At 42.6% G+C, this 27112-nt stretch overlaps 1 protein-coding gene across 11 annotated transcripts in view; it reads right to left on the bottom strand.

The window, feature by feature from the left end:
• Positions 1 to 22093, bottom strand: part of TULP4 (TUB like protein 4) — a 171008-nt gene extending 148915 nt beyond the window's left edge. For 7 of the 11 annotated variants that reach the window (XR_010308008.1, XR_010308018.1, XR_010308015.1 and 4 more), the window contains exon 1: positions 18458 to 18571. The gene's annotated coding sequence lies outside the window, so the exon portion shown is untranslated. The other 4 variants (XR_010308009.1, XR_010308011.1, XR_010308016.1 and 1 more) reach the window with 4 other exon arrangements.
• Between the last annotated feature and the right edge of the window lie 5019 nt (positions 22094 to 27112).

Raw genomic sequence — 27112 nt, 5'->3', positions numbered from 1 at the left:
TTGATTAAAGCCTGAGAAGCTAACTCTCATGGCTAGAAAACGTTCAATTGGTCATTCATTCATAAATGGAACTCACAAGCTTCAGTTTGCACTTGTAAGTTTACAAATTTCTCTTTCAGGTGACAAAATCCATCTCACAGAGGGTTAATATGAATGGTAAAATAAAGCAAAACACTGCTAGATTTTAGGGAGACATAGTAGAGTCATGTAGAGCTGAAGGGAGCTGCTTACAGACAGTAACCACTGCTGGGCAGCTAGTCTCCCATTAACTCACTGCTAGGATGGGAAGCATGTATACTGGGATGTTCTAAAATGAAGCAGCATTTGTTTCTTCTATAGAGCCTTACAGATGCAACAGGATTATTCCTCTCAATGCTTCAACATTTTAATTTATCATTTTTTGAAGCAGAGCACAGCAAGGCAGTTTCATAACATTCCCCTGTGCAATGCTTTCTGCAGTTCTTGCATCTGTTGCTCTCCTTGCAAGAGTCAAAAGTACAAAGCAACTGCTATGGCATGACAGTGAATGCTCTTTAGCACTGCTTCTCAGAATTGTACCCAGAGCAGCCAGAGCTCCAACAGACTAGAAGCAAACCCAAGCCTATCTCCTAGAAGGCCACGCACAGTTGTAAAGAAACTCAGGATACACACAGGTCACCTGCTCTATTCAGTATCTGCATTGGTTTATTTGCTCTGAAGCAGAGCTACAAATAACAGACACCTTACCACGTTTCAAAAGATGCTTCTAATAATTACATTGGTATGCCTTGTGGAAACAGTACTGAGTTTCTCATAGCCACCTTCAATGATGCAAACAGCTAGCCCTGCTCTTCCTGCAAAACTAACATTTCAGCTGAAGAGCTGATATGTGATTGGCAAAATCACCATTATAAATGGTAGTCCAACAGCTTTAGGACATCTCTTGAGAAATAACATTTTAAGACAAAAGCAGCAGCATATTCAGTATGCAGCTAGGCAAGACTGCTTCTGGAAGACCTTCCTTGTCTCCTAGGATGCCTTGAAGTCTATTCAGCAATACTGTAAGTTAGGCAAGTGTGTGTTTTCCTGCACATTTCCATCTTGCCCCAAAGTTTAAATTCTTTGGATCCACAGAAAAAGCTGTAACTAACATTCTGCTTTATTGTTCGCCTGTTTAAAGGTATCCATTAACACTGGGTGAAACACATCCTGTGTCATAACACCTCTTCTGCAGACAGACATTGAGGGCAGGTTAATTCCAAATGATTTGCAGTAACCCAGAATTGTTACTATTTCAATCATCCAGCAAGGAAAGTTGAGTTAAATATACAGCTGCAATTTGATTTTGCATTTCTACTCCTGTGCTGAGAGAGAGCCTGTTACTAGGTAATAACCGGGTGCTGCACTTTGGCCACAGCAACCCCATGCAGAGATACAGGCTGGGGTCAGAGTGGCTGGAGAGCAGACAGACAGAGAGGGATCTGGGGGTGCTGATTGATACCTGCCTGAACATGAGCCAGCAGTGTGCCCAGGTGGCCAAGAGAGCCAGTGGCATCCTGGCCTGCATCAGGAATGGTGTGGCCAGCAGGAGCAGGGAGGTCATTCTGCCCCTGTACTCTGCACTGGTTAGACCACACCTTGAGTGCTGTGTTCAGTTCTGGGCCCCCCAGTTTAGGAGGGACATTGAGATGCTTGAGCGTGTCCAGAGAAGGGCGACGAGGCTGGGGAGAGGCCTTGAGCACAGCCCTACGAGGAGAGGCTGAGGGAGCTGGGATTGGTTAGCCTGGAGAAGAGGAGGCTCAGGGGAGACCTTATTGCTGTCTACAACTACCTGAGGGGAGGTTGTGGCCAGGAGGAGGTTGCTCTCTTCTCTCAGGTGGCCAGCACCAGAACAAGAGGACACAGCCTCTAGCTACACCAGGGGAAATTTAGGCTGGAGGTGAGGAGAAATTTCTTCACTGAGAGAGTCATTGGACACTGGAATGGGCTGCCCGGGGAGGTGGTGGAGTCGCCGTCCCTGGAGCTGTTCAAGGCAGGATTGGACGTGGCACTTGGTGCCATGGTCTGGCCTTGAGCTGTGTGGTAAAGGGTTGGACTTGATGATCTGTGAGGTCTCTTCCAACCCTGATGATACTGTGATACTATGTATGCATATACTGTGTATATGCACTGTGGTGCATATATGGCAGTTTGGAGAATACATGGTCCAGAAAATGAGAGCACTGTTTGCTCTTCTTTAACATCCGGTATGGAAAACCATCAATCTGAATAAATGTGTGTTTAAAATATGTAATTACTTAAATGTAGCATAGAAGGTACCAAACCAAGCACCAAATATGAGATATGAACTATGCCTACTTGCCAAACAACATCAGTTTAGGGTTATTATCACACACAGTATCATCAGGGTTGGAAGAGACCTCACAGGTCGTCATGTCCAACCCTTTACCACAGAGCTCAAGGCCAGACCATGGCACCAAGTGCCATGTCCAATCCTGCCTTGAACAGCCCCAGGGACGGTGACTCCACCACCTCCCCGGGCAGCCCATTCCAGTGTCCAATGACTCTCTCAGTGAAGAACTTTCTCCTCACCTCAAGCCTAAATAGTGCACAAGGTACCCTTCAGTGTTACAAGACTCAGTGTAGGACAAGACATTTTCACTGTCAACAGTCAAACCTAATGTTATCAATGTTTCTGGGGATAGAAATTTTTCTTTTTAAGTTGCAGTGTTTTAAAAGATTCCATTTCAGGATTATACTCCAAACTCACAATTTTATTGAGCCAGTTTCAAAGAAGCTAGAAATCCATTTACTGAAATCCCAGTTTTACAAGATTTAGAGAGAGTTACTGATGAAATAAAACTGTACTACCTGGTTTGGATCCATATGCCACTTATTAATCATGCTTTCTATTGTTTTGTTGGTTTTCTTTTAATAAAAGGAAGCATCATCTTCACCTAACGACCTGAGATGACTTCCTGGATCCTCTACCACAGAACCAGTAGAAATAGCTGATCTCAAGATCACATTTCATCTTTATTATATTTTGTAAGATGAAAACAACTCCTTTGAGTTTCTCCTTAAAATATATACATATATATATATATATATATATAAATATATAAAATTGACATAAATGATACCAATATAAACACACAATTTTCCATCTCTGCCTACTGGAGAAAATTTGTTGTAAGCTGATCTGCCCCTTCAGCAAACTGAGTCCATGTATTTATCTAGCAATTTCCCTCATTTCAAAGATGTACTTTAAAGCTTCAATGAAAAAAAAATATTTAAGCAATACATACTCATATTGTTTCTTAGAAATGCTATTTTCCTTGAATTTGATGCTAAGGGCTACATTTACTCCTATAATACACTTACACAGACAGTTCCACTTAAAACCAGGATCTTTTTATATCCATTTTTAGCTACCCTGTAAATGCTCTCTAACACACCATAGGAAAAGACTTTTTGATATTGTCAGAAGGGCTCCTTCCTCATCCATTATGGGATCCATATTTGCACTGTCATTAAAACACAAAAAGGTGCTGAATCTCAGTTGAAATAAAGATAAGACCAAGCTAAAAAGCCAATTCCTAAAGCAAACTGCATGAGATACAAGCATACTTTCTCTTCTGGTCATCCCTTGGTGCACTAACGATAACCTCTACCAGGTACAGCAGAAGACATCAAATGGTCATAGTCAGACTTCAATGCATTTTGACTGCTACAGCCCTTCACACATACTAGTTTTATTTCTTTAAAACTTGAGGAAGACTCTTCATACTTTGAATCTAACCACACAACATTTTACAGGGAAGAATATGGCATATGTCAGGTTTGTAGTAGAGGAGCTATACAAAAATTAGTATTTCTACTTCTCCCTCCATTCAAAGCCATCTATGTATACATGCATGAGAACCAAAACGTTATCAGTGATTTGCCAAACTGTGCAGTGTAGTATGGCAGCAGTAGAAGCTAGCTCCAGCTAGACATCAGGGCACAGCAAACATCTCACTCACACATCTAATAACAGAGCTGGAGGGAATCACGCTAAGAGGAAAGGAGAGACACAAGGAGAAAGTTTCCCTCTGGGAAAACAGGGCAAATCAAGGTCATGCTGAGAACAGGCAGGTGGTTCATAGTGTAAAACAAGCAATAGATTAACATGTGGAATTCATACAGTTTTATTTTGAAGCCATGATGCTAAGCTCTTGGGCAACAGGCCCAAATCACTGTTCAGGCAGGGTATCAATTTCCTGCACTGAGTAAATTGGCCAGCAGTCCAGAGATACATAGTACAGAGTGTCATCTACCACCCAGTACAAGGTATGTTTAATTAGCTTAGGAGGGATACGGAGCTTAGAAGGAGGAGGAGGAGGAGAACATGCGTCCTTCAGCCTAGCAACAGCATTTGAAAGGTATTTTTATGTTCAATAAAATAAAGTTGGAAATAAAATCAAAATTATAGAAGTAATTTTTTTTCATTAGCATGCCAATAAAATGCTAAATCATTTGACATAAGAAATTACATGTTTGTAAGACCCATTAAGCAAGACAATCCTTGTCTCAAGAAATGAAGCACAGCAATACAGGACTGTGTTGTCTGAAAAAATAACATACAATCAGGAATTAAGCAAAACAGAGATAAAATGCTGATGAAAACACTTGGATGAAAGTGATTCCTTTCTTATTATTCCTCTTAAGGTCCAAATGTTAAGAGTATACAATAGGTTCTACCTTAAAAAACAAATAGACTGCAAACTCCTGAGAGGAGAGAGTGAGTTATTCTCACACTAGATTCTTTTCAGATACATTTTGAACCATCATGTCCATATGTAATCATAGCATGAGTGAGGCTGGGGGCACAGAACAGGGCAACTAGAAAAATACCTCTTTGAATCATAGAAGCAACCAGGTTGGAAGAGACCTCCAAGATCAGCCAGTCCAACCTAGCACCCAGCCCTAGCCAGTCAACCAGACCATGGCACTAAGTGCCTCATCCAGGCTTTTCTTGAACGCCTCCAGGGATGGTGCCTCCACCACCTCCCTGGGCAGCCCATTCCAATGCCAATCACTCTCTCTGGCAACAACTTCCTCCTAACATCCAGCCGAGACCTCCCCCAGCACAACTTGAGACTGTGTCCCCTTGTTCTGTTGCTGGTTGCCTGGCAGAAGAGACCAACCCCACCTGGCTACAGCCTCCCTTCAGGTAGTTGTAGACAGCAATGAGGTCCCCCCTGAGCCTCCTCTTCTCCAGGCCAAACACCCCCAGCTCCCTCAGCCTCTCCTCATAGGGTTTGTGTTCCAGGCCCCTCACCAGCTTTGTTGCCCTTCTCTGGACACCTTCCAGCACCTCAGCATCTCTCTTGAATTGAGGGGCCCAGAACTGGACACAGCACTCAAGGTGTGGCCTGACCAGTGCTGAGTACAGGGGAAGAATAACCTCCCTTGTCCTGCTGGCCACAGTGTTCCTGAGCCAGGCCAGGATGCCATTGGCTCTCTTGGCCACCTGGGCACACTGCTGGCTCATCTTCAGCCTACTATCTACCAGTATCCCCAGGTCCTTTTCTTCCTGACTGCTCATACTGACAATCAATATGCCTGTCTCACCTCTAACCTGCATGTAAATCAACACATTTGTTTAATTTTTGTTTCTGTTTGCCAAAAATCACACGCACAAAAAAAAAAAACATTAGTGGAAAGCAGTAAGTAACCTTGGAAAGCAGTAAGTAACCTTTCCACTGATCAAGACCTAGGTTCAGCAAAATATGGTCATAGATTCATAGAACGGTTTGGGTTGAAAGGAACCTTCAAGCTCATCTAGCCTTGAGCTCTGTGGTAAAGGGTTGGACTTGATGATCTATGAGGTCTCTTCCAACCTTGATGATACTGTGATCTAGTTCCAACCCCTATGCTATGGGCAGGGACACTTCCCACTAGTCCAGGTTGCTTATAGCTTGAGCATATGCAAACACACTATCATACTCTGCTGATTTTGGCTATAAACACAGTGAACCAGGGCATTTGACTGAAGAATGTTATTGCTACACAAAAGCAACTTCTATGATACTAAGGATCTAACAAGCCACTGATAATAACCATTTCATTTCTAGCTGAGAAAGCAAGCTAGAAATGTATCAGCATTTCCAGGCTTTCTACTGACATGCAAAGAAAGAAGTAACTGTCCCAAGGCAGATTTAGACTTATCACCAACATGAGGGAATGCCTTGTTTATAAACAGACTCACCAGTGAGGATTTCTGAATTTAGAGACAAAATAATCAAGACAAACTAAACAAACTTACTCTGGGAAAACTGAAGCTTTTGACCACCTTTGTAAATAGCACAAAACCCACAGAAGACACATCAACTAAATGGGTACTAAGGCAAACAATTCACCATTTCAAGTATGATGTTTCTTATGCCTTTGCTCCTTCAAACCAAGTCTGAAAACCTTAATACAAGAAAGGAGATTATGGCCTTCAGAGCAGTGGCTATATGCCTTTTTTTTTTTTTAATCTGAACAGTGTTTTGACCAGTTCTAGGCCTGAAATTTTATGCAACAGTGAACAAAAGGTCTTTGGCTGTCAGTTCACAGCAAGTGTGCTGCAAAGCGCACTAGATTTCCTAGCGCTGCCAAGCAAGCCCTTCTGTGAGTTTTATTTGGCACAGAAACCATCTCCCACAACTTTTCCCTCTCTATCATCATTTATTCACACTTTAAACCAGACTTTGAAATAAAAGCTTCAGAGAAGAATTGAGTACTACAGTACAGGACACCTAAAAACATCAGAGCCTGGAGGGCAAAAACCTTAACAGTCTCACTTTGAGGAACTGTGCATAGTATCAACCACATAGGCACCAGAGCTTGGCCTGAAAGAAACAAACATGACAGTGTTATCTTTTGAGAAATTTAAATCCCTCAGAGATCCCAAAATTTATTCAATTACTCAAGTAAAGTATGGCAAGTAAGCCTTTGAAGACAGAGAGCAAGTCTCTCCAAAACAGACAGGTAAACAACACACATTACAAAATAGAAGTGGCAAGTAGCTCAAAGTAAGAAACCCAAGAAGCCTCACACCACAAACTGAGAAACCTAGTGAGGAAAGCTATCATGAAAGAACGGAAGTTTGTTCACTGGGATCTTCTGTTTGTTCAGTTAAATTTCTGAATAAACATCTACACCAGCAGACTAACAAGCCTCAAAAGGAAAACCTTCTTGTCTTTTCTTACCCCTCTCTATGACCTAAGGGATTTTCCTTCTTGCCTTTTTGCCTTCAAGTACAATTTTTCTCTTCACAAGGTCTTTATCTAGACACAAGAGAACAGACCTATTAAAAGTCCACTGCATGAAAGAATCAGCTTCATACCTATACCATGAATTTAAACCTACCAATAACAGAAAAACCTTAACCTAAGCACCCAACTTCCAACATAATGCAAAGATAATGCTGTTTAGAAGGTCAGGCAACAGAACCTTAATGTTTAATTCTCATCTTAACGAATCTATAACATAGATATATTATATTTTGCATAAATATAGGGCACAATTGCTGAATAAGTGTTAGAGAAATTTAACGTAAGAATTAGGAGTTGATTCTCCAGAAACAATCCCAAATAGGTGGGATAAGACATCTCAAGAAAAGAGCATCCCTGCTTTACTCGCACTGCTTCAGTGCATCCAGACACTGCTAAAGGATTGTGAAAATGAAAACTCCTACAAGTTTACTCAAAAATCTGCAACCAAAAAGCATCTCTATGGATAAAGCTGAATGGTCTACAGATGCAATTTCTATTATGCAGGAAAGAAAGAAAGGCACTAGGCTGCTGAATCAACCTTTCTGACACAAATGCACCCCTGCCTTTGAATGAGCAATACAGACTTGTCATTGCTAACTCCCAAAACTCCTAACACATGATATTCTAATTTAGCAACAACATAGATTCTTTCCATGATTCACCACCTGCTACAATCACGTACAGAAGTCTTTCAACTACAGGAGTGCTTTAATGATATGTTCAAGTAAGTGCCCTACAGAGGGTACCTCATCCAGGCATGCCCTTTGACAAACTTTTGAAGGTATCATTATTTAGCATCACTGCCTCGTCTCATGGTTTACAGACACTATGTGATAGGCAAAGAGTTCACAGACTCAAGAATCAGCAAGAAAACAAGGACATAAGGAGTCACATAACAGATTTTATAGCTTAGGCTGTCCTATTTTAGTCTCCTCTGTTCATCAGAAAACTAAACTACATGAGACTGCAGTTGCCTTTTAACGTGTTGAATTTATACGGCACCAACCTCCTACAGCCTACTTCACCTTCCCAGTCACACAACCTTGCTAGAGTAACCCCCAAACAAGCAGAGGCAGAACTTCAAACACGCTAGGAGTTACTGAAATACCTGAGGTTATCTGACAGAAACAGGGCTTCCTCTTCACAGACTATTCTGAATCTGACCCAGAGGACATAAGCATTTATCTAGCAGGAAGGACTGCAAAAGATGCCAAAATTCAGGGTTCCTCAAAGATAAAACTTCAGACCACTAAAATCAAACAAACCCAGGACAGAACCCTTTTCTAAAACCCAGATTTTAATGTGTAGCCTTGTATGTCAGTGTGCAATTGTTATTTCTTTCTAAGCTGGGGCTATTTTCCAGACAGATTTTTAGATCAGTCAGCATAATGAGTTGTTTTAAAACAAAACAAACAAAGAATCTCACAAGATTTCTTTCCTGAGTACTTTTTCTATAAAGATGTTGAAGAAACAAGGAAGAATTAAGAAAACAGCACTGTCTAGCATACCACAGAAATGCAGATTTCAGTGAAAGCAAACACAACATTATCAGCACCCAGGAAATAGTCATGACTTTTAACCAGAAAGATTGGAAGGAAGGGTTTGTAATAACAAAAAACTAAAGACAAATAATAAAACCCCCATCTCATAAAAAAAAACACATCACCACTCTGCTCCAAAATAAACCCCAAACAAAACCACTCTAATCAAGGGCACAAAGTCAAAAAGGTCATGTATGCTTTAGTACAGCTTCCAGAGCTTTCTCCATTCAGCCTGCATCACTTCAGGTCTACTCATATCAACAGTGTTATGAGTCCACACACAGAAATGTGCCTTCAAAAATGTCATTTCAGGCAATTCAAATGGAAACAGAACAGAGCAGTATCAGTCTTTAAAGTTCTTTTGTTTCATCTGCCATTGAAGAAGCAACAACCCAAACTTCTTCAGATACTGCAAGAGAGGAAAGAGCTTAAGACTCAGAAAACAGTGAGATCTTAGCCAACACACAAACAAAACAAAGGCAAAGTAAACATGTGAAAACAAATGGGTGCACATCAGCATGGACTCTCAGTCATCAGACATACTACTTGTCAAAACTGTGACAATGCAGCAAGAGGCAATTCAACATACACCTTCCTAAACCAAAAATGGACAACCAGTAGCATATGTAGTCCTGGAATCATAGAATCAGCCAGGTTGGAAGAGACCTCCAACATCATCCAGTCCAGCCTAGCACCCAGCCCTAGCCAGTCAACCAGACCATGGCACTAAGTGCCTCAGCCAGGCTTTGCTTGAATGCCTCCAGGCACAGTGCTTCCACCACCTCCCTGGGCAGCCCATTCCAATGTCAATCACTCTCTCTGGCAACAACTTCTTCCTAACATCCAGCCTAGACTTTCCCCAGCACAACTTGAGACTGTGTTCCCTTGTTCTGCTGCTGGTTGCCTGGGAGAAGAAACCAACCCCACCTGGCTACAACCTCTCTCGGGCAGTTGTAGAAAGCAATGAGGTCCCCCCTGAGCCTCCTCTTCTCCAGGCTGCACACCCCCAGCTCCCTCAGCCTCTCCTCATAGGGTTTGTGTTCCAGGCCCCTCACCAGCTTTGTTGCCCTTCTCTGGACACCTTCCAGCACCTCAACATCTCTCTTGAATTGAGGGGCCCAGAACTGGACACAGCACTCAAGGTGTGGCCTGACCAGTGCTGAGTACAGGGCAAGAATAACCTCCCTTGTCCTACTGGCCACACTGTTCCTGATGCAGGCCAGGATGCCATTGGCTCTCTTGGCCACCTGGGCACACTGTTGGCTCATCTTTAGCCTACTTTCTACCAGTACCCCTGGATCCCTTTCTTCCTGGCTGCTCTCCAGCCACTCTGCCCCCAGTCTGTAGAGATGCTTGAGGTTGTTGTGGCCAAAGTGCCAAACCCTGCACTTGGTCTTGTTCAATCTCTTCCCATTGGCCTCTGCCCACCCATCCAGCCTGTCTAGGTCCCTCTGCAGGGCTCTCCTACCTTCCAACAGATCAGCACCTGCTCCTAGCTTGGTGTCATCTGCAAACTTACTGATGCTGGACTCAGAGACACCATGAAAACCCTATTAGCACTTCCCAAAGTCTATTTGACTGTTTTAGGAGAATTTTCATTCTCTGCCCAATACAAAGCAAATGCTGGCCATTTTCTGGTTTTCACTCTCATCCCTGGATGACCAGGAAGGACACAAATCAAAATCTAAACCAGGAAACAAAAGCTTATCCAGTATTTCCTGCTCTGTCAGGGGGGCTGGACCAAATGATCTTTCACAGTCCCTTTCAGCCCCTGACATTCTATGATTTCTAGAATTTCAGTAAGCAATACTATATTAAAAACAACAAGATCCGATTTTGTCACCACAGCACTAGATAACTAAATCATAAATACTTTTTCTCCTAACTAACTAGAAGCTTCCTCACATCAGAAGTACTTAAAACATACTCCGAAGGAGGAAGGGAAAAACAAGTAAGTACCTAACCTTTGGAATATAACCTCCCTATGACAGTGACAAAAGACTTTACTTTTGCATCTCATGAAAACAGGACACTATCTTTTATTAAATCTTTCAGCTCAGAACTTCTATTCAGGTCACCTGCTCTCTGCATTAACAACAATTGCAAAACCCACCAATGTAGTACTGAAAACCAAATAGTATTGCAAGAATCATCCACAAAATCTTCTTCCTTGTTGCCCAAACTACAACATCATTTCAAAAAACTGGTCTTGTGTTTAAATTCTTGGAATAAAGAGCAATTTCCAATTTATTTTTCACAGTATCACCAAGGTTGGAAGAGACCTCACAGATCATCAAGTCCAACCCTTTACCACAGAGCTCAAGGCTAGACCATGGCACCAAGTGCCACATCCAATCCTGCCTTCAACAGCTCCAGGGACGGCGACTCCACCACCTCTCCAGGCAGCCCATTCCAGTGTCCAATGACTCTCTCAGTGAAGAACTTTCTCCTCACCTCAAGCCTAAATTTCCCCTGGCGTAGCTTGAGGCTGTGTCCTCTTGTTCTGGCGCTGGCCACCTGAGAGAAGAGAGCAACCTCCTCCTGGCTACAACCTCCCCTCAGGTAGTTGTAGACAGCAATAAGGTTGCCCCTGAGCCTCCTCCTCTCCAGGCTAACCAATCCCAGCTCCCTCAGCCTCTCCTCATAGGGCTTGTGTGTTACTTTTTATTAGTAAGAAGCACTTAATCTTCTGGAAATACAAGAAAGGAACTAATACTGTACAGGTATGCGCTCCTAGCACAAGTACTGAGCTCAAATGATACCTTTTCATACAGAATGCTTTCTTCAATCTCCAAGAGAACAGCCTTCTGAATTCAAAACCCCTCTTTCCAGTACTGGGAAATAATGTACATTGTTTTTAATACATGTTCCACAAGGTTATTCTACTGGTGTAAAGGAAGAGAGAATGTCTTCTCAGCAGGCTGTCAGAATCTGTAAGGTCTGTACCTCAGAGAACTTCATTACTTAATCCTATGAGCGGTATTTGCTTTTACTAGAACTTTGGTGCTGCAACTAAGGTTTTCCTGAGAGAGACTAATTCTTTCTCATGGTGGTCTATTACAATTCATAGTAGGCTTTGATTCAGGTGTCTTTAGAAGAACCATGCCCCTTCTCCCATCCCTCTCATGTTTTTATTTTATTGACTTCTTCGCCTCCACTTTGGGAAAAGTGGATATGGTTCTAAACTATATGCCTGTAACACAAGCTGGTTTCATTTTATGCCTTGATCATTCATGCAAGATAGCAAATTTTCACTGCCTCTCACGTCATTGTAAGATTGAAATGCATTTATTTAAATCTCTCTCCTAGAATTCAGTCACTTTCATTACTTTATCTAATTAAAACCATAAAAAGCTATCAGACAGCAGAAGCTGTAGCTCTGCTTTCTGTTCTGATAAATTGAGAAGGAAAAAAATTAAAAAGAAATAAAAATACATATATACTGCCATAAAGGAACCTTTGCCTTAGGCATCAAACAGTTTTAAAGACCTGCTAGCAAACTTTAATAGCCAAGAGAGGGAAGGACGAATACAAGCTGAGAATAAGTCCACAGCAAACTAGAGAAGTCCTCTGCAATCTCCAGAGCAATCCAAGTGTGGAAAGGCAAATCAAATCCATTTCCTTTATGACTGTTTCTTTACAGATGAAGTGAAAGCTGAAGTCATGGTCACAGGAAAGAGTAAGCTCATTTACATACTCTTCTGTTTCCACATTATTCAGGAATGCCTTTTTTTTTACAACCACACAATAAATACGGGTATTGAACCTGTCCTCTGCCACTTGCATCAATATCTGAATTGAAACTTTCCTATAAACAATCACAAACTTGCCAACTACTTCTCCAAAGCAAACTCTTTATGTTCACAATGTTTCTATAGACACAATTCATCTATAGATATGAACACTTTAGTCTTTGCAAAAAACCCACACTGCTAAGAGCAAAACTGGATAAAAGCAGTTCAAGAGAGATGTAAAGCATTGACAAACTGGCCACTATTGAAAATAAGGAGATTGTATAAAGAGATCTTCTCTGTTTTCTCACTAAGTGCACACAAGGTCTTATATTCCTTATGTACACATCAAACGCTCAACTTTACCCATACAAATTTGATACCAAATTGTACAAATTAAAAATAAAAGGGGTTTACACTACGGAAAGTTAAAGGATTGGGGGATTGTAACTTAAGATGGCAACACCTTAATTAAAATGGACACTTAGGCTTCTCTAAGTCTTGTGTCACAGAATGCTGAGAATGCTACAGCTATAAGGGCTCAAAAAATAATTCATATATCCACAACAGTCATTAAACAAATTATTAAATACCAAACCATGTGCCCAGGGAATCCCAAACTGTACCCTGCTAGAAGCCAGTGATGCTTCCTTCAGACATCCAGCTGTTTGCAGACCCTATGATACTCTTCTACAGGCATCTGCTATCAGCTACTCTTAAAAACAAAGTATTGATGAAGAAAGACCTTTGTTCTGAGCTGAAAGACCATTCCTAGATCTGTATTTTTCTGCCTGGGAAAAAGGAAGGTAAAATATCTAAAGCTGGTTCAGCACCTACACTGTTCAATTCCCTCATTTCCAAAAACACTATGTAAGGCAGTTGTATGGCAGCCAAGATATTTATATAGTAACAGTGCTTAATACATTTACATCACTCATGAGAGCTAGGGAAGACACCATAAACACGCAACTCTTCCTCCTTCTCCCTTAGCTGTATTTGTTCCTCCTTGCAAGTTTCACTTAATACTTCATGAGTAACATTTTTTATATTTGTATACATTTGCTGTTATCCACAATCTATGTTATTCACCAAAGATGTTCAATCTCCCTTTCGTGCATTCTATTCAGATTTTAGATATGTTGCTCTTCGGGGCTGTGTTTTAGTTATTTACAACTGAAAGGATTTCCTAGAAGTCACTCCACTGTGCCATTAGAATAGCAAGATCTGTTCTTTATCAAACACAGGCAGTGATAAGACTGTTAGTGATGCCAAGACTGCTAGTGGTCCCACTAGACAATGCACCAAAACAGAAGTGACAGCACGTTCTCTCACAGCTTAAGAATTGTGTTAGCTACACTCTCTCTCCAACTAAAGAGCCTCCTGTGGACTCTGATCTATCACAATCACAGCAGGTAGCCAACCTTTGCTTTTTGCAATAACGTTATGTTCAAAATCACTGCTCTTCTAAAGCATTCTCAACGTATATATAGAAAGTGGGTTTTTTTTTCATATTATGTCCAATATTTATGGCTCCTTTTTATGTTTTTCATCTCCTTGAATGATTGCAGGTAGCATCAGTAAAGCATTTGGAATAATTTTCTTTAAATGGCTACATGAGTAGGTTTGGCCTTCTTCCAAATTTTACTTTGCAATTATTACTCCAACTAGTGAAACAAGCAACATACAAACCTTTTGCTTAGAAATCAGGTTAGCTGCTAGACATTTGCTTCAACAAGTATTTAATGCAAAGAATGTTTTCAAAGGAGAGTAACCTATCGCATCTTACACTCAAAACAGAAAAGCTGATAGGATGGATTGATACTTGTACTGAGAAGTGCTAGATGTTTATATTCTAATGAGAGAGTTAATCCTCAAGTATATGCTTTGCAAATAGTACTGTGCACTAGATAAGGGTGTTGAAGACTCTGCAGACTCAAGGTACAAAGAAACCATACAACAATCATCCAGGTCTGCTAGCTCTGAAGCTATGCAGAAGGCAACAATCACAAACTAATCAGGATCCCCATGCTACCCTGGGAGGTTCACAGGATGAGCTTTGATATATTATACCAATAAAGGATATGACATACAGCTGAGTAACACCAAGGTTTTTCATGGGTATAATCACAAACTGAAAACTGTTCACAGACCATATAAAAGATACTCAAGTTTTAAATACAGCAAACGGATGGAAACAAAGACATTAGCTAAAAATAACATTAAAATAATGGATCAAATACAAAAGCACAAAACAAACAAGAGTCACACAAAAACAATGAACACAGAAACAGGCAGAGAAACTTTTTGGAAATGGACCTCTCAGTCCATTTCCTCTCAGTGCTTTTTTCCATATAATCTGAATCCACACAGATCTAACTGGACTCTAGAAGCTTGCCTGCCAACAAGCAGACATTGATTTATGGAGAGCCACTTGAAATCACTGACTACACCTGTGAGACTGCTGGCAAATATTTCAGCACAGTAGGTAAGCCTTTGTCCTCTTTAATAAAGGGTTTACAACTTAGAGCTAAGTTCTATGAGCTCATGTTTCTAGGTAGCATCACACTATCTGGGGATACAGTTCCTATACTAATTAGTATGCAGCATACCATATTGTTCTACATTATAGTCCTGTGTGGTAAGTTATTTCATGTATTTCCTAACTTGTATTTTATCCCTAAATGGCAACACCTCAAATTATTGACTTGAATTAAAAAAACAAAAAACAAATAAATGGCTTTCTGTTCTATTTTGGAAAACACCAAAACAGAAGGCCTCAAGTCCTAGACTAATAAAATGCACCAATAATATAATTAGTGATAATAATCTGCATTTGCCAAATGACATAAGTACTTGGAAATACAATTTAAGGGTGTGAACTTCACACTTCTGCCATCTGAAGTTTGTTCTGCTACCAGATAAATTACAGAAATGAGACACTGACAGCAGCTAAATCTGGTGGTTCCAGATGAAAACAAAAAACAAACAAATGAGATGCAAGATTTCCTACCACTTCCTCCACCCCTGTCATGTGGAAAGAAAAATAAGAAGATAGGAGGATGCTGGCCACTCACTAATTCACACATATTCTCTCCATTGTTTGTTTTTTTTGCCTAAGTGATACCATGAGGTATCTGTACAGACTCCTTTAGCAGCCAAGCTCCCTGGTAACTGACCTGGAGACATGCAACATTAGTACTTCAGTAACAGAAACTGTCTTCAATCATTCTCCTAACTCATAAATGAATGCAGTTGAATTTTCAGGAGGGTTTTTTCCAATGCTGAAAAGTATGTTCTACTTAAAAGCACAGTCTCAGCTTGCAACCTTGGCATGAAAGATAGATTAAGAAATTACCTCAGAAATTATTAGAGGAGATAAAAATGCTACAACAGAAAACTGTACAAAACAGAAAGCTGAATTTGTGGCTCTTACTATAAAAAAATTGAATCAACAATCTGGTTTTATTGTTAGACCTTACAGCATTTCTTATAGTGATCACAGACAGACAATGATCTCTTTATGAGCACTGGATGAGAATAATTACCCTTAGACAAGAAGAGAATAATTACATTGAGTTATTCTGCAAGGTGCTTTGAGACCTACTAATGAAAAGTACTGTTAAAAGGCTGTGTATTGTAAGCATGCTTAATAACTACATTTTAAAAGTACTTTTTCCTAGAAGCTAGCTTAAAATATTCCATTTGGAAGTGTAGCTGAATCAATTTCTTTGGTTTGGTGAAAACAAACCAAAAACAATTCAGTGAGCTAGGGAAAGTTGCACCATAATGGTTTTCTTGGTTAAGCTTACAACAGAATCATTTAAGTCTATTTGTCAACTCACTAAAGAAAACATATTGAATACTTCAAATTGCCCATCGGAAGCTCAGTGTAGTTCAAATTCTAGAGGGTTTTTATAGCATAATATGTTAAAGGTTTCAGAACAAACATCTGTTGCCTAGGTGAGAGCAAATTCTGAAGTCTGCTGTAAGAACCAGTGATGTGTTGTACAAGAAAAATTACCATCTTCCCATGAAAATAATGCAGAACAGTTCCAGAAGCCAGCTTTTATTTTTCACCTCAGAAATATCTATCTCTACACACAAACTCAACCCACTACCTCCTTTCAGCCCCCAAGAAACTGATAATGACCTTCTTATAAAACACCACCTGGGGGGGGGGGGGAATATGTGGTTTTCTGAAATAACTCTGCTTTGCTTGACATTCACATTGCCTGTGAAAAATGAGGCCCACTCATGCAAATGTTCCTTATAAGAGCAATCAGGTTAGGAGCTCCAGGCATGAAGCTGTTTCTTGAATTAGGGTTGCAGAGTCAAGCTGATAGCTAGCATCCCTAGGGATCACTGCCATTTTTCTATCACAAAAAAAAAAATCTATGATGGGATTATTGAAATAGTTTTAACAGAAGCCTTGATGTAATGAAAAATCTGTGCCATTAATAAGTTATCTCTTTCTTAAATACAAATTAACTCTTTAAGTTTCAACAGAAATAGCTGTGTTAGTGGTTCATATCCATATAACCATCATAGCTGTCAGTATGGCACTACAGTAAAACTCACTATTTTAACCAACATCTTACTACAGGGGAGTCTATCGTGCAAATATTTGAGGGTTTTTAAGATCTAAATTTTGCAACTGTTCGTAACAACAGACATTACAAACCAGATTTACTATTTACAGCTCCCACACACATAAGAAATATCTGTTGCAAATACTCCTTACGCACTGAAAACATAATACATTGCTTACAAAGCAGTAATCCTTGGAAAAGCAAATTCCATCCTGGTAAAACAAAACTACCTATGACAAGGCATGGAGGTTTATTTTTTCACAGACAACTAACAGGCCTTCGTCTTGTCTTGTAACTTAAGTTATGAAAGAAAAAGGGCTCTTAAGCACTTAAACATGGCATTTGGCTGAGGAAATGCCTTAACCTCAAATTGCTGGAGGCCTGGCTGGTCTCCCAAAGCCTCACAGCACGCTCACCCCGTTGTTATGGTGTTTCCTAAGCATCTGCTCTATGCCAGCTGCAGAAAGCGGAATCTAAACCAGGCGGAGCTTTGATCTGACACCACACAGGGGTTTTTTCAACTGCATACTTTACTGCTCAAGACAAATTTAAGCACTGAAATGCTAAACGCTTCCCGCACTTTTCAGGAAACCTTTCGGAAGCCAAGGTGCTCGCAGCTGTTCACATGCAGGTATTTATTGCAGCGCATGACATGAAGACAGAACACAAAAGAACACGAAGGAGTTGCACTGGCTGGGAGAACTGCACTCCATCGCAGAGCGAATCTGCTAACCGCCTGCCCCCTCACCGCGAGAAGTGAGGGTGAGGGGAACACAGGAGTGGGGAGAAAGAAAAATAAACCCAGGCAAATATCGTAGCGCTACAGGCAGCGTGCGGAGGGTCACAGGTGATGCCGAAAGCAACACCACCTCTACCCGCCCCGCCGCCGCCCGCGGCTCCCGGAGCTCCGGCCGCTGGAGGACCCCAGCCGCGAGGGGAGGCGGAACGGCGACCTCCGTGGGAGGGCGGGGACCACCCCCACCCGGCATTCAGAGCGCCCCAAGGCGTAGGTACAAGGCAAGGGCTAGGAGCTCCAGCCCTCGGCTGCTGGGGCTGACGGGAGGAGCCAGGATCGAGGCCAGCCGGTGCCCGTTAGGCGCACGGGAGAACCTCCACGAGAGGAACGCGGCGCCGCGGGACCCCGCGCCCTCACATAGACCGGGCCGTGCCGTCGGCCTGCGGTGCCTCCCGAAACAAAAGGAAAACACCTTTGGAGCCGCTCGCAGCCTCTAAAACCTCCCGGCCCAGCCCGCCCCCGGCGGCGCCCCCGCCCTGCGGCCCTGCCCCGCACATCTTCCCCTCCCCGCACTCACCTCGGCGGGGCGCGGCGGTGGAGCGGGCGGCGGCCGCTCGCATGCCTGAGCTCCCTCCCCGAGCTCCCTCCTCACACCCGCCCCGACCCCGCGCGCCTCCTCCCGCCCGCCCTCCCGGCTCCGTCTCTCACCGCTACCGGAGCGGCGGCGGCTGGGCCCGACTCCGCCGCCACGTGACCCGCCGCCACGTGACCGCCACACTTCCCCGGGCCGGCCGCGCCCCCGCCGTGTCTCCCGCAGCGCCGGGCCCGGCCGCTCCGCTCGGCCGGGGCAGGGGAGATGCCCCGGAGCCTCCCTCTGGGAGCCGCGGGCCGTCCTCGGTTCTATCTGCGCGATCGGAGCCGTCCGTGGGGTCCGGGCAGTGCCATCACGCCGTGACACTGTGACGCGGCGCGGTAACGGCCGGTTTGACAGAAAGAAACAACCTGTCGCCGCCGCTTTCCCGCCGCCTCTCAGCCCCTTGCCGCCCTCGGGAAAAAAGCCAAAACACCAACATCGTGAGCCACCAGATGCGTTACAGAAAGCCAAGGATGGCTGTGCGGGGGGGGCTATGGGTATGTGATAACAAAGCATTTAGAGCCGATTTCCCCCTCCCATCCAAAGGGCTAACATGGAAGGAAAAGAAGTTCGTGCCAATGAGCTGGAGCACCATCACACGCCTGACTCTCCTCCCAGCGCTGGCACGACCATATTCCTGCCTTTTGATTATCACCAAAAGTCACAGTGTGTGAAATTCCACTGTGTTCATAAGAATCTGTGATGGTTTGGGTGTTCCCTGCCCCCCACACTTTTGAAATCACCCAGACTAGTCTCAGCTGGCTCTGGGAATATAAATGAAGCTATTTATTTACAGCTGGCACAATGTACAAGCAGATATTTACAATATATACAGTTATAGACATAAATATACTAGGTAAAAGGTGATAGAATCATAGAATCAAGCAGGTTGGAAGAGATGACCAAGATCATCCAGTCCAACCTAGCACCCAGCCCTAGCCAGTCAACCAGACCATGGCACTAAGTGCCTCATCCAGGCTTTTCTTGAACACCTCCAGGGACGGTGCCTCCACCACCTCCCTGGGCAGCCCATTCCAATGCCAATCACTCTCTCTGCCAACAACTTCCTCCTAACATCCAGCCTATACCTACCCTGGCACAACTTGAGACTGTGTCCCCTTGTTCTGTTGCTGGTTGCCTGGGAGAGGAGACCAACCTCCACCTGGCTACGATGTCCCTTCAGGTAGTTATAGACAGCAATGAGCTCTGCCCTGAGCCTCCTCTTCACCAGGCTAAACAAGCCCAGCTCCCTCAGCCTCTCCTCATAGGGTTTATGTTCCAGGCCTCTCCCTCCCAGAAACCTGAGTCCCCAGGAGGGGCTCTCAACCACCCCTGCACCTTCCCCCTACCCCTCTCAACCTTACCCCAGTCCTAAGGAAGAATGGAGGTTCAGCCAAGAGGTTAAGAAGCAAAGGTGAGTGGAAGGTGAGGTCAGGGAGATGCAGCTCAGTCAGAAGCCCAAATCAGAGTGAGTGAAAATGGTGAGAGTGTTATCTAATGTTTTCCTTTCTTCTTCAGCAAGACTCTGAGGGAAGCAGACATCACCACTGTTTTCCTTTCACAGCCTATGACCTAGTTCTTCTCACCAAAACGTTCTACCCTGCTTCAGACTAGCACAGTACCCCATGTTAAGCATAACCTCTGCTCCCAGAAAATAATGCTTACAACAAAGGGTCAAAGGAGTCTCCTATGGGAGAAATTACTTCATCTCCAAACTTGGCAATAGGGGACACCAACACTACAAGAGCTTGCAGGAGTCTTAATCACTTGTATTACAAAGAAACTGAAACTGTGTTCTAGTCTATTCTATGCACATTCTCTTTCTTCAAAAAGGAACAACAAAATGCCTAAACAGAGTAAGTGTAATTTACTGCTTGTTGGAAACCAGAACCAAACTGAATCTAGCAGCTCTAGGAATAGTACATAAGGAGTAGTACACAGAAAGGCCCAATCCTCTGATGGCTTTCATAGTCAAAACTTACCATTTCACAGTATCACCAAGGTTGGAAGAGACCTCACAGATCATCAAGTCCAACCCTTTACCACAGAGCTCAAGGCCAGACCATGGCACCAAGTGCCACGTCCAATCCTGCCTTGAACAGCTCCAGGGACAGCGACTCCACCACCTCCCCAGGCAGCCCATTCCAGTGTCCAATGACTCTCTCAGGGAAGAACTTTCTCCTCACCTCCAGCCTAAATCTCCCCTGGCACAGCTTGAGGCTGTGTCCTCTTGTTCTGGTGCTGGCCACCTGAGAGAAGAGAGCAACCTCCTCCTGGCCACAACCTCCCCTCAGGTAGTTGCAGACAGCAATAAGGTCACCCCTGAGCCTCCTCTTCTCCAGGCTAACCAATCCCAGCTCCCTCAGCCTCTCCTCGTAGGGCTGTGCTCAAGGCCTCTCCCCAGCCTCGTCGCCCTTCTCTGGACACGCTCAAGCATCTCAATGTCCCTTTTAAACTGGGGGGCCCAGAACTGAACACAGTACTCAAGATGTGGTCTAACCAGTGCAGAGTACAGGGGCAGAATGACCTCCCTGCTCCTGCTGGCCACACCATTCCTGATGCAGGCCAGGATGCCACTGGCTCTCTTGGCCACCTGGGCACACTGCTGGCTCATGTTCAGGCAGGTATCAATCAGAAGCTAAAATTGTAAATTTTTCATACTATTCCTCACACTCCCACAAGGATTTCATATTAGAGTGCATAGCCAGAGGACCAGCTGGGCCCACAAAAACCTTGAAGAGTGAAGGCTGAATTAATGTTAGACCAAGGTATAGATTGCATCTGTTAATATAATTCTTATTTACAAAAAGAAAATGCTTTACTTTGGAGATTTTCAACTGTGCTACACAGGCTAAACCCTTGGGCTTCTTTTAACAGTGTAACAACAGTCCTATAGCTAAAGTGCCATAAAATAATCAGAGTTAGGGCTCTGTTTCTGGCTATATTACAGCACTTAGAATCATAGAATGGTTTAGATTGGAAGGGAGCTAAAAGATCTCTAGCAGGGACACCTCCTACTAGAACAGGTCACTCAAGGCCTCATCCTGGCACTGAACACCTCCAGGGAGCAAGCATCCACAACCTCCCAGGGCAATCTGTTCCAGTCTTTTGCCACCCTCACTGTAAAGAACTTCTTCCTAATACCTAGTTTCAATATGCCCTCTTCCAGTTTACACCCATTACCTCTCATCCTGTATTACAAGACCTTGTAAATAGTTCCTCCCCAGCCTTCCTGCAAGCCCCCTTCAGATATTGGAAGGCTGCTGTAAGCTCTCCTCAAAGCCTTCTCCAGGCTGAAAAGCCCCAACTCTCATAGCCTGTCCTCACAGAAGAGCTGCTGCAGCCCTCTGATCATGTTTGTGACCTCCTGGACTTGCTCCAACAGTTCGATGTCCTTCCCGCGTTAGGGGCTCCAGAACTGCACACAATACTCCAGGTGGGGTCTCACAAGAGCAGAATACAGGGAGAGAATCACCTCCCTTGCCCTGCTGGCAGCACTTACTATCAGTTGGTGAGCTGTGAAGACCAGGATCCCTGTGTTACCTCCTCGATATCTGCAAAAGACAACAAATACCCCCACCCACCTTATTGTTTGGCTTACATTTATTGTAATTTGTTTACTTCTCCAGCAGAGAACTCTGAGCAGCTGAAACAGTTAAAACTACAGCATCACTCAATCCTGGTGTTTAATTTAAGCCATCTGTGCCTTATTTCCTAATTTACAAGCCACCGTAAGAATTAAGTTTAGGTAGTAAAGGAAAACATATCACAGGAGGTTTCCAAAACACATCTGCAGTTATAACAACCTCTGTAATCCTGTCCTCACCACCTGTAGTGCTGCAACTACAGAGAAAACTACGTCTGGTAGTTGTTCACCAGTCCCTACAAACTGTGATCGTGACTTTGAGTGATACCTTGCAGGAATCCTACCCTATTACATGTTGAGGGCTGAAGTAAAATACATAGGAAGATGAACTCTAATCTTTGCTGCAGCTCATTCTGCCAACATAACACATTTATTTTCCAGAAATAAATCCACACAGACACACAAGAGTCCCAGGAACTAGAATCAGATACTTCAGGCTATATTTAAACTTTGCAATAGTGGAGCAATCTCCTTTTTCATCTGCATGTGTGAATCAACAAGACCCAATTCCACAAGAAGGATGAACTACAACATTCAGCCACACGCAGAAAGAGAGAAACAGCAATCTTGAATCGAGTGACTTAAATACAGGAGTATCCATACAGTAAAGACAAAGCCTCAGCTTCCAAAGTGAAAACAGAAGTCAAACCCTCTATTATTTATAGCAATATCACATGCTCTCTTAATTTGCCTACAGAACACTGCTGCTCTGTAAGGCAGATTGCACTTAGAGAAGTACCACTGCTGCATTTGCACCAGTTTTGTGCAACTACTATTTCCTACTTTTTCTGTTCCTCTAGGAGAGAATCATAGAATCAACCAGGTTGGAAGAGACCTCCAAGATCATCCAGTTCAATCTAGCACCCAGCCCTAGCCAGTCAACCAGACCATGGCACTAAGTGCCTCAGCCAGGCTTTGCTTCAACACCTCCAGGGACGGTGACTCCACCACCTCCCTGGGCAGCCCATTCCAATGCCAATCACTCTCTCTGCCAACAACTTCCTCCTAACATCCAACCTACAGTTCCCCTGGCACAACTTGAGACTGTGTCCCATTGTTCTATTGCTGGTTGCCTAGGAGAAGAGGCCACCCCCCCACCTGGCTACAGCCTCCCTTCAGGTAGTTGTAGACAGCAATGAGGTCACCCCCGAGCCTCCTCTTCTCCAGGCTAAACACCCCCAGCTCCCTCAGCCTCTCCTCATAGGGTTTATGTTCCAGGCCTTTCACCAGCTTTGTTGCCCTTCTCTAGACACATTCCAGGAGTAGTAGAAAGAAGTACACTTATCCTCATTTTAATGATGAGGAAATGTACCTTAAGGCAAGCAAAAGTTACCTGCTTGAGCAATGTCAGACTTTTCACTTCTTCACTAGATCATATTAAATTAAAGGTGCACTGACCATTAAACAGCAAAGTAGTCTCACCACAATATGTTGCTAACATCTTCCCTTCTCAGAACTAATTTTCACAGTAAGACATATGTAAAAACACTACTGCTAAATGTAGCACTGAGTGTTGCATCTGAGCAGGTATTGAAAGCTAGCAGAACAACTCTTTAGAGTAACAAGTTCAGTGTACTTGGTAAGAAGTCCACACTTGCATGAACAAACCCTTAATTAATTTGCTAACACTTGCTTTGAGTATTTATTACTTTTTAATAATTACTTTCTTACCAACACCTAGAAGAAACTGAAACTAATGACTTAGCTTTTCGTCTATGTTCTCAACACTTCTTGCATAATTTACCTATATTTAAATGGCAGCTTCATTAAAATAGATGGCACCAGAGATCATACTTAAAATTATTTACATTCAGTACTTAGTGATACACACAAGTTATGTTCAGATGTATTTTTATTCCATATTTTTTAAAAAGTAAGCTAAATCTACTTTTCACTCTTACTTATATACATGATACTTCATTATTGCATCACTTCATGTTGTCACAGGCATTACAAATGTGCATGATTGTCATATCTCACATACTGAGTGGTAGGACAAAGGGGGAAAGTATCTGTCACATTTTGAGTGTAGCAGTTTGAGACTGAACAAATCCAGACTTTGATATTCCCTCAACCCAAGAGCCACAAGGTTCCAACATACTCATGATCCTGTCCTAGATGTCCCAAGGCAAGTCTCCTGACTAGTCAGAAACCAAATAGTGGCACAAGCTATTACTTGAGCATAGATTAAACATTGCCAGTGTTTGCCCACTAGTCTTAAAACTTAGACCATTTATAGCTGTTTGTTCTCCTTGGTTCTATGACTTGTTTTGGTTATGATCTTCATGTAACTATGATAACCAAAAAATGCACTAAATCGAAGCCTCCTTCAGTGTTTCAAATCAAGGGTTGTAACGGGTTGTTTCTTGTAGTTAGCAATTCAAACAATGAGTTATTTTCAGCACCTTCACAGTTCTTTTTTGTTTATAGTATATTTTTTTAAATACATTAGCTAGAATAGCTACATACTGAAAAGGCAGTGTCAGCTTGGTCTATTTTCTTTTGTGCATGTAGCAAACAAATTTAGGAACCACCTTCTGAAACACATACACCCTCAGAATCCCTCCCTTCCCACTCCCTGCAGCTCCTTCTGGCTTCTGCTGTCACACAGCAGGCTAAACAGGCAGAGATGGCTTTTTAAAAAGCTACTCAAAGCCAAAAGGGGAAACATTTAATGTTCCAAGATTTCAGATTAGCTGGTCCTCCTGACAAGACTTGTTCAGATGCTTAGCTTTGCCACCTTCTCATCCCTTCTCTCCTGCGCCATTTGAATGTTGTTTTCAGCTGCCTTTGCCCGAATTGCCACTGTCCAGCAGCAAAACATCCTCTATCACTCTGACCTTGCCATAGCTGTACTTGCCTGCTTTCTTAAGGAATATTTAAAATGGATATTGCCTTTGTAACTTTACCAAAATGAAAATATCTAATTAGTGTCAGCTGAGACCAAAAGCAAAAGCAAATAAAGGGAGCATGCTTCATGTTACAGCTGCAGAAAGGTATTCTCTTGTATTTTAATTTCAAGCTGGTTGATGATACAGAAGGCTACCATTATTCAGGGTTACTCATCACTGCTCAGTCTCTAGCTTCTGAAACACCTACACATTTAATGATATGCATACAACACGTGCAAAAGACATTTTACAACCAGTAAAGTTGACAGTCCAGGAAAATCCAGAGATTAAAAAGAAGCAAAACTACACTATCATTTCACATGGGAAAGTGGTCCCATCCAGGACAAAAGCAAGGTAGAACAGCAGGTGTAAGAAAACTTGCTCTCCTGGTCCTTATGATTTGTTGGATAAGGCACAGGCACTCTACAATCACATACATTTTGTATGATGAGGAAATGAAGAGGAGCAAAAATAATCTTCATTAAATTTCTTCTGACCGTATCAACAATGACTTCCTATGATTTAAGTTCACTAAAACTTCTGCAACTGAATACAGAGCAACTGTTAAAGGAGGCTAGTGGTGTGGGGATGCACAGACCTACCAGTAACATCTGAAAAGATCACACCTCAGATGTATTGTTGTAATGTAGTAGGACTCTGCACCTAAGCACAAAAAGAAAACATCAGGTAACTAAACATGTCATCATTTCCAGAGCTAAATATAGTACATTTCAAAATCTCCTACTGCAAATGTTGTTCTGGAAGGATCCTTTGAAGGTGAACGTTCATCTCCAGCTGCAAGCATATCCAGAGAGAAAAGTATTAGTGTTCCAAAGCAGGATAAGACTCTGACCCACCATTGCTCATGCTGCAGCAGTTATTTTTTCAAAAGCAGTTTATTATATTGGTAAGAGCTCCCCTTACTGGTCTGCCTTCAGATTGTTCAGCCTTCAGTTCTGAAAATAGCTGGGCAATTAACTGCCATTCCACATTAAAAATAATAAAACAACAACCAGTCATCAAAAAAGCAAGTTCCACATTGCATTTCTATCAGAAATCCTATTTATTAGTTCTTAAGTCCAATAATGTTGTTAATGGTTGTTAAGTCTGGTAAGGTTTTTGTTGAGGAAGAATTTGTTCTTCCAGCATTATGAACTTCAATTTATTGAATCCTTAATTTTGTCCAAACATAGACACTCAATTCTAACATACTGCCTCATTTCACAATAACCACTACCAGCTCTAGTGGGATCATTTGTGGGATTATCAGTAAGTCAGTGCAGGAAATGAACTGAATCCGATGTGGAAATGAGAACAGCAAGATTTATTACAAAAGCTGTTTTCTTCACTGGCCTACTGCATGGTTGGGAGAGCAAAGTATACCTCTCAGCCTGTATTGGTTTTATTATTATTATTATTATATATATATATATATATATACACACATTGAAAGATACATATATATATATATATATATATATATATATATCTCTTTCAGAGCCCTACTTTTGCCAGCTCAACCTAGAAGCTATGAAATTAGATGTTTTTTATGTTGATGACATCAACTAATAAAGGTTAAAGCACATTTTAATGACACCATTTAAAATATGAACTTCATTTTGCAGTAAACAGTCCTGTTTACTTCAACTCACAGTAAACAGAATCACAGAGTTAACCAGGTTGAAAAAGACCTCATGTTCAGTTGCCTGTTGACCAGTACCCCTAGGTTGCTCTCTGTCTGGCTGCTCTTCAGCCACTCTGTCCCCAGCCTGTAGCACTGCATGGGGTTGTTGTGGCTGAAATACAGAACCTGCCACTTGGCCTTGTTAAAACTTATGGTGTTGGACTGTGCCCATCTACCCAGTCTGTCCAAGTCCATCTGCAAAGCCCTCCTGCCCTCAAACAGATCAACACATGCTCCCAACCTGGTGTCATCTGCAGACTTACTGATGGTGGACTCAATCCCCTCAGCCAGATCATCAGTGAAGATATTAAACAGGGCCCAGCACTGATCCCTAGGATACACCACTAATGACTGGCTGCCAACTGGACGTGGCACCA

The sequence above is a fragment of the Pogoniulus pusillus genome, chromosome 31 (assembly GCF_015220805.1).
Source record: "Pogoniulus pusillus isolate bPogPus1 chromosome 31, bPogPus1.pri, whole genome shotgun sequence".
Lineage (NCBI taxonomy): Eukaryota > Metazoa > Chordata > Aves > Piciformes > Lybiidae > Pogoniulus > Pogoniulus pusillus.
Note: the sequence above shows the minus strand (reverse complement) of the source record. Positions and strands in the feature narration are given on the sequence as shown.